Source organism: Rattus norvegicus, chromosome 3, assembly GCF_036323735.1.
Source record: "Rattus norvegicus strain BN/NHsdMcwi chromosome 3, GRCr8, whole genome shotgun sequence".
NCBI lineage: Eukaryota > Metazoa > Chordata > Mammalia > Rodentia > Muridae > Rattus > Rattus norvegicus.
In genome coordinates this window covers 139,603,281-139,612,216 of record NC_086021.1, presented here as the reverse complement: position 1 = coordinate 139,612,216, position 8,936 = coordinate 139,603,281, and the positions used below count along the sequence as shown (strand labels likewise).

The 8,936-nt window shown below is 44.5% G+C and overlaps 1 long non-coding RNA gene across 1 annotated transcript; it reads left to right on the top strand.

Moving 5' to 3' along the window:
* The first annotated feature begins 1,181 nt into the window (after positions 1-1,181).
* Positions 1,182-8,624, top strand: LOC120101666 (uncharacterized). Its single transcript, XR_005502471.2, has 3 exons — positions 1,182-2,803; positions 4,407-4,510; positions 8,179-8,624. It is a non-coding gene; the product is annotated as an uncharacterized LOC120101666 (long non-coding RNA).
* Positions 8,625-8,936: the final 312 nt, after the last annotated feature.

Sequence of the window (8,936 nt, the reverse complement as noted above, 5' to 3'; positions counted from 1 at the left end):
CTATCCAGTCAGTAGTACAATGAATAATGTTGATTTGCAAATATTGAACCAGTCTTGTGTTACCAGAAAGAAATCCTTTGACTATATCTTACTTCTTTAGTCCCTGCTTACACCCGTGTCTCTATCTATACTTGTGTGTATTTAAAAAAAAAAAATGAGCCTGGCCGTGTAGTGAGACTGCCTAGAGCAGCAGTTCTCAACCTGTGGGTCGTGACCCCTTACTAGGTCACATGTCAGATATCCTGCACATCAGATATTTACACTATGATCCACAACAATAGCAAAATTACAGTTATGAAGTAGCAACCAAATTACTGTTATGGTCGGGGGTGGGGTCACTACAACATGAGGTGCTGTATCAAAGGGGCACAGCACCAGGAAGGTTGAGGACCACTGGCCTAGAGAATACTATGTGGCTCAGGCTGGCTTTGGTCCTCTTGTCTCTTTTTCTCATACTTGATCACATCCTGCTCATTTTTAATTTTATAAATGTTCAGTCTTTGGTGTGAGAGCGGAGCCAGCGAACAACTCATAGGAGTTGGTGGTGTCTGTGGTGTGAAGCCACACAAGCTTGCCTCATTCCTTCACAGCCGTGGCCTTGCTGGGCAAGGTGAGGACTGGTCCCTCCCACCCCAGTTTGCTTTCAGCCTCCTGCAGTTCACCAAGACAACAATTCGTGTGTTCTTGCCCACTGATCGATGCTTTGTGTTCTGTATAAGTAAATCCTCGAGAGAGAGCTGCATCTCTAAGGAGGCGTCTTCAAAATAGACCAAGAATCGGCTTACTCTATGATGGCAGGTCTCTGGCAAAGTCAATTGTCTTCCATGGTGCAGGGTTTCCCTTTAAGTGCAATCTTCGGAGCTTCTGGTCTGTGAAGTTCTTGTAAGATTGCAAGAATGGATGAAGAGCCGTTCACCATCGGAGCAGAGAACTTGGCGAACATTTCTTGGTTGAATCCCAGCCAGGGCGAGTGAGTTAGCACCGGAGCTCTAACTTGTTTCTTTAGCTACTCGTCAACGGGCTCCATGTTCTACCTCCTTTCCCAAATCACGGACATGTTAACAACAGGCAAGTATTGGATTAAGCAAACTTTAGGGTTTTGCCGGGTGAATAAGGGAAGAGTCCACGGTGTGTGGAAGTAATTATGAAGGTGAAAAAGACAGAACAAAACGAAACAACAAGACACCTGAGCTCAGTACACTAGGGAGTGAGGGAGGGTAAATAGGTTACAGGAAAGCCGATGTGGCATGGCCTGTAATCTCACAGTGATTGCTGTGAGCTGAGTTTGGGGCTAGCCTGGGCTAAACAGTGTCAAGCCAGGGTGCCACAGAAAGACTCTGTCCTGACCCCTTTGCCCAGATAGCAAAATGGTAAAAAAGATAAGCTTGTGATTCTAGCTACTGAGGAGGCAGAGGTAGATGGGTCCTGAGTTCAAGGCCTGCCTGGGTTACATGCTAAATTGGAGGAAAGCAAGGGAAACTTAGTAAGACCACGTCTCAAAATAAAAAAAAAAAAGTAAAGGGGGTTTGGAAATACAATTCAGCTGTAGAGTGCTTGCCTGGCATGTACAAATTCTCTGGTTCCACAATAAAGTCGTTCTGATGACCATAGTACAGTGCACGTGCACTCTCCTCTCTCTCACACACACCCATGAGCACGCATTAACTCGTACTGTACTGAATGTTAAGACCTTTTTCCTTGCCATTATTTCTTAAAAGACTATAACAACTATTCTCATTGTGCTAGATATTATAAATAAATAACCTAGAGGTGCTGAACTGTACAGGAAGTTGTACACTACTCTACACAAACACTATGGCATTCATATAAGGGACTTGTGCATATGTGGTCTTGCCCTCTGTGTGGGATACTAGGAATGAGTGTACTGTCCTGGAAATGCCCTGACTTTTGACATAATCCCTTACTCTTCAGCTCACATCCCAAAGACTCCACGATGAGACTGAGTTTCTGGTTTGTTTGGTTTTTGAGGGAGGGTTTCTCTGTGTAGTTCTGGGGTCCTAGAACTCACTCTGAATGTCCCTGGTTTTGTTTTTACCTCTCCTACTCCCCTGCCCAAACCCAGTGTGACTCCATCATCATCCTATAGACTAACTGCCCCTTGGCACCTTGTGTGTCTGGTGACCCTGGCATGCTTAGCTTACCTGGGTGGCCTCCTCTAACTGAACCAACTAACCACGCTGAGGGCTGAGCTCGTGTGAGGGATACTCTGTTGAGCATTAAAGGTGAGGAATCCAAGTCCCTCTCTGGTATCTTTAACAGAAAGTTACCCCTCTCCCCTCAGCACCACACAGAGCATCTACCACCTAGAAATCATGGTGTCACCCCTTCCAGCTGACAGCATTATCTGTCTGCCCGTCTGCTGCAGTATGCCTGCCTCTTACACACGGCAATCAGCAAAATCCATGAGCGTCAAGACTGGAAGTAGTTAGAGTCAGCCACTGCCTTGGATCTTCTGGTTGTCATGGACACGAAATTTTCTATTGTTAGTAACTCTGGTCTCTATGGTGAGCTAACACTTGGAGAACCTAAGAAAGGCAAGACAGACAATTGGATATTGAATGGAGTGGGGTAGAGCAGATTTGGGAGGGACAGACAGACGGAGAAAAGACGAAAGTAACACATTCCAATCTCCCCTCCCCCAATAAACAATATATTTCAGATTAGGCTGAAACTTGCTCTAGATCATCCCACCTGTTCCTGCAGAGGCTGTAAAATCATTCCCTCCCTCATCTAATTCGCTGATCACTGCCCCACAGTCCATCCGGTCTTTACAAATGACCAGGTGAGTGTTAAAGGTGAGAAGAGAAGTCTCAGTGTGAAGTCCATAGAATCCTGTGCTGGAATTGCAAGGGATGTGCTGTGTATACACTCTGCCCCTGTGAAGGGATCCAGGACAAACTGGGTGGGTGAGACCCAGATAGGACCCTCTAATTCAAGTAATGACAGATGAGTTGGGTGTTGGTGGCACGTGGGGAACTTGGTCTGCCCTTTGTCTGGCATCCCCAGGGCTGTCCTTCGCCAACACAAGGCTTAGGAAAGGAGTGGCATGTGTTGAACTTGGACTAGCCGACTCCCTGAGCACAGCTGACTGCGACATTTGAGGGCTCGGTGTCCATATAAAACCACATCTAGTGACAGTTTTAAGTTTAGGGAGTCATGCAAAAACCCCTAAGTTTGCATAAGCCATTAAAGACCTCAGAGGATACACTGAAAGCTATTTGGAATCACTGAAAGGAGGTAGCATGGCAGAGTTCCAATGTGAAGTTCTGCTGTTCTTATCCAGGGAGCCCAGGATCAGGGTATGTCATACCTAACATATGACTGAAATACCTATATCTATTTCTCTCTATATCGATAAAGATATAGATGATATAGATTATGTAGATATATAGATATAGATATAGATATAGATATAGATATAGATATATAGTATAGATAGATAGTACTGCCGACCAGAGATATTAACCAGCTTCTCAGGGATTAGACAGTCTTCAGTAGAATTTTATTATGTTAACTTGACTGACTGATTTCTTAGAAGCTTGAAGTCAGTCTCCAAATCAGCTGACAGTGCCACCAACATCCTTGCCCTCTCCCAACACCTTGTGGGTGGCCCTTCTGCCATGCACACTGTTAAGACTTAATCTAGTGTGATCAGCCAGAGCTTAGATAAAAACAAATTGCCACCAAATTTGGCATAGATGGCCTCTCAGAGGCCAACACAAAAGCCAGACCTTTCGTGCAGGGCCAAGCTCACTACACATTCGCACAGCCAGCTAGAAACAGAAAGTTAATTCATCCAGGGAAGAACAAAGGTCCCTTGTCAGGAGAACACATGACGCTGATTTCTTTCTCTCTCTTGCCTGGTGGGTCAGTCAAGTTTTGTGTCAACTGGTCCTCAAGCCTAGGAACTAAGGCAGAGATACTCAAACTAAGTCTCACTAAGGAAAAATGTTCCCTACCCACAATCCAAAAGTCAAGATTGGCTGGACTTTGTAAAAATTAATAAAGAAGAAAAAGAAGGCAGGCATGGTGGGTAATAGCTAATACCAATCTTATAAGGTTGACGCAGAGGGATTGCTGAGTTTGAGATCAGTTTCAGTAACACAATGAGTTTTAGACCACCCTAGGCTACAGCCTGAGACTCTGCTCTTAATTTTTTTTTATAATACATTGAGTCTGGCAGCTAAGAAAGTATTTAATATCAAAGAGGTAACCCTTTGTTGATCCACCTTCAAATCGGTTCCAAGGGCCTGATGGAATTCACATTGCAATGGAGATGAGGGGTGTCTGTATGACCAAGAGAATTTAGCATAATCAACAATCTATCACTTCCGAGTGTATGAAGACATAGTGGCTTATTTTGTTTGCACTCTCTTTTGTTGGAGAACTCAAGCTTCCATGTGGCACATGAACTGAGGAGGAGCCCACATGAGGAGGAACAGGATGTCCTCTGACCAACAGCTGGATGAGAATCCTTCTGAGTCAGCCAGTAAGATTCCCAGAGTGGCACCCTAGTCAATATCATGAGATACCCTGAATCAGATCTATCCAGCTAAGCCACCCCTAGATTCCTAGAGTGGTAATAAGTGCTTGTACTGTTTCAATCTGCTAAATTAGGAGATAATTTGTTATAGAGCCATAGATAGCAAACACAGTGATGGAGTGGAGGGAAAACAGAAGAACCGGAGAAAACTGGAGACTTTTAGGAGACTAGACCATGTGTCAGCACCCAAGGGAGAATTCAATGGACAAAAAGAAAGACTGCAGACACGTGTAGGAGTGTGAAGGTCCTGGGAATGAGGGTGGGGGAGGTCTGGAAGCCAGGTGTGGGGTCTGGCTCTAGCAGGAGTAAGGGGACTTTGCAAAGGCCTCAAATTCCCATTTGTCTTCTAGTGCATTGGCATTTCAGATCCTGCTGTAGAAGCTATCCTGGATAGCTTAGCAAGAGAAATAAGTGAAGCAAACACCAAGGGGAACACTGTAGAGACCAAGGATGAGCCCGAAAGCAGTAGAAGAATTAATATGGCTAGTAAAAAGCCATTGTAGGAATATGAGACAAAATTACAAGCTAAAACACTGGAAAAGGCAGTTAGGGTGATAGCTGACACCTCAGAGGCCGGCTCATCGACACTACGCAATATACTCCAGGCTAGTCTGGGCTACATGAGACTTCTACTTAAACAAGCAAAACTGAAACTTCAAATAATAGCTTCTTTCTAAGATCAGTTTTTTCTCTAATGATCAATTGCTAGAACTACTTTATAGATAGAGAACTGAGAACAATAGAGGAAGTGGGCCCCTGGGTTGGGTGTGTGTGCTTCATGGATTATTCTGTTCAAACTCCATTCAAACCAACAAAAGTGGCGTGGTCCAGTATGGTAAGAAGCAAGAGAATGATCAAGTGTGGCTATTTAAACCCAAGTTGACTAAAATGGGTAAGACTAAAAGTTCAGAGCTTTAACTGATGTCAAAGTTCCCAGAAGTTGTGTTTGACAAGTAGCTGCCACATTGGACAGCACGGGATGGAATCTTGAATACTACAGAATCTCCCCATGGACCAGAGACCTGAGAAAAGGCATTCTTATCCTAAATCACGTGCTTCCCAGAGCACAACAAAGGCAGGTGGTTTATCAGTTTATTCTATTAAACTATGATCACTTTGGCGCCAGAACACAGGGTTATGGTTGGTTTTAATATTAACTTGCCACAAGCCTCATGAGTAGGGAGCTTCATCTGAAGAAGTCTCTCGATTGCTTTGGTGGTGGGAATGCCCACCCTGATTTGGGGGACATGGTTGAGGCATTCAGCCTCAAGGATCAAGGAACCTCTGGTTCTCAGTTTCTCAGGTGTGAATTAGCTGTTCTTAGTTTAAAGCCATCTACTAAATTCTTAATCTCTCATTAGCTCCAGTCCTCCGGAGAACGACGACTAATACACACACCCACAGTGACATCATCACAGTAGTTCTAAGTCAGATTCACTCCCGAGTAGAAGCCGACATTCTGAAGTAACTTCCTGTACTGCAAATTCAAATGCCCATTCAGGAACAGCCCAACACCGGTGGCCTCGAAGTGTCAGGGCACTTTAACAACAGGATGCCACCTAGTAAAATGTGTATCGGTAGAGATAAGTAGCAAAACATGGCTGTCTTCAGCTATGCAGATTAAGTTTTCGATAAACTTAGAGGCAAAAGCAGATCATGTGGCATGCTAAAGATGATCAGCCAAATGTGGTGGTGTAAGTCTTGAATCCCAGTACTTGGTAGATCTTTATGAGTTTGGGCCAGCCTGGTCTACAAAGCAAGTACTGGGACAGACAGAATCATACAGAGATACCCTGTCTTGAAAAACAAGGTGAAGCAAAACAAATAAGAAAAAAGAAAAAAGAAAAAATAGTCTTATCAGCATGAGACTCTCAAATAGTTGACTCACAGTTTGACTCACAGTTTTGAACACTACACACCTCCCAACTGAAGTGAAGAACAAGACAAGCCTGAAGCCTGCAATCATGCGTGTAATTTAAAACTTCTCTAGAAGTCCAGTATCAGTAATCGCTGAGAAGTAGAAAGGAACAGAGCCAGCATGTTAAGACTTTGGACATAGAGGTGGAGCAATGGTGGCACATGCTCAGAACCTAAGCTCTCAGGAGTCAGAAGCAGGTGAATCCCTTCAAGTCTGAGGCGAGCCTTGGCAGCAAGTTCCCTTTCCCAATGCGACTACATCTGTATGCCCCACTTTTCTGTTTGTTGCTATTACTTGTGTCTTTGGTTGGCATGTTGAGGATCCACTGCTGGATGTCATTAGATTGGGGTACCAGAATCCAGGCTTCGATGGTAACACCCTGGTAATAGTAGGCAGCAGTGTTGAAAGAATCCAGTTCCTTCCAGATTTATCTAGCTCCCAGTTCACAGCTGCCCTCAAACCTATACGGACTGAGACCCGACTCGGGAAAACCATTCTTTGTCAAGTCACATAGTTTCTGCTTCCAGAACAGCAAGGCCTTACATAGTGTGCTGGCTTCTTGAAGCCCAGCCCTGACTGTGGCTATTGAAAACCTTTATCTTTGCCTTGTGAGTCAAGTTCCCAGAAGAGGGCCACACCTTCAAATGGAACCTTCTGCAAGACTAATTGGCTAATTAGATCTTCGGTGATTTTGGAGAACTTGGAATGTCCCTAGTACAGAACCAAATGGCCTCAGCCATCTTTAGCCGCACCCATAGCCTTTGTCCTTCTTTGTTTATGATCCAAGACCCCTTGTGACATTGTGTAGATGACTTGGAATGTAGAGACATGGCACTAGTTTTCCTTTGGAATGTACCGGTTTGGCACATCGCTAACTTCCACCAACCTAAAGCTGAGTGCCATCCAAAAGCAACTGGGACCTATGACAGCGGCTCTGAAAGCCATTTTCTTCTTCCTTTTTATTTTCCAGATACCGTTTCTCTGTGTAACCCTTGCTGTCCTGAAGCCCATTCTGTTGACCAGGCTGGCCTCAAACTCAGAGATCCACCTGCCTCTGCCTCTGGAGTGCTGGGATTAAAGTGTGTACCACCACCACCTGGCTAACATCCACTTTTCTTCAGAGGAGTCACCTGGATGGTAGACAGATACCCACATAGACCCATTGTGCCCAAGCCACATAGTGTTATTCCCTCGAGTAGATTTTGGTGAATTTTTTTTTCTGGAGCTCTCTTTAACCTCTCTGGCCTTGGTCAATGGTTCATTGGTTTATTTTGAACTGAGGTTTTTAGGGTCTTATTTGTTCTAACAATGTAATGTTAGACTCCATGTTCACAAAGGCTTTGTGGTGGTTTGAACGAGAGGTCCCCTCGTAGTCTAGGATACTCAAATTCTTGGTCTCCAAGTTGGCGGTTCTGCTTAGGAGGGTTAGGAGGTATGGCCTTGTTGGAGGAAATATATCATAGGAGATGAGAGCTTAAAGATTCAAGCCATTTTGAGTTTGCTCTCCACGCTTGTGTTTCAGATGAGAGTTCCTAGCCTCCTGCTCCTACTCCATGCCTTCTACTTGCTGCCAAGCTTCTGTTTAGCCATCACTGGACTCTTTTCTCTAGAACCATGAACTCAAACTTCTATAAGTTGCCTTTGTTATGGTGTTTCATCACAGCATAGAAAAGTAACTGATATACCTCCTTTCAAGACACTGACAGGTGCCCTAATGAGACACCGCCTGTGAACCCTGTGGAGCAGGCTGGGAGTGCCACACCCTGCTCCCACCTTCTTCCTTGACTTCTTCTTTGGGACTCAGTAAAGCTGCCTGCCTGCCTGTGAGCTCTTGCTATGGAACTCCTATCCTTAAGAGGTATGAAAAGTCTACTTCCTGTGCCATGTGGCCTCTCACTCTCAGAGACTCCATTCTCCGTGACGTCTGTCTCTGGTGCTGGAACTGGAATCCTTGGAGTCTGGGGCATGCTGTTGCAAAATAAACCAATGAACCATTGACCAAGGCCAGGGAGGTTAAAGAGAGTTCCAGAAAAAAAAATCACCAAAATCCACTCGAGGAAATAACACCATGTGGCTTGGGCACAATGGGTCTATGTGGGTATCATGTGTATTCATGGTATAAATAACTCTTCTAATAAACTTATTCCCAAGTAATACATGGCAGTGTCCTCTCTATACCCCCCCACACACAGAAGAAACAAACAAGCAACCCTAATGTTTGTCTGGACCCTTTGTTTCTTTGCAAGCTTGCTTCCCCAGTGTTTGCTTTAAAGTATCTTCTGCTTTGTTTGCTTTAGAAACATTTTGGTTTCTGATTAATTTATTTTCAGCTTTGTTTGCTTTTAAGACCTTTGGAGACATTTTGGTTTTTGTTCTGTCCTTGTAAGGAGATCTGTCCTGAAGCATGGCTGATGAATTTCCCTGTCTGAAGGCAGATCTACCCTGCTAGTTTGC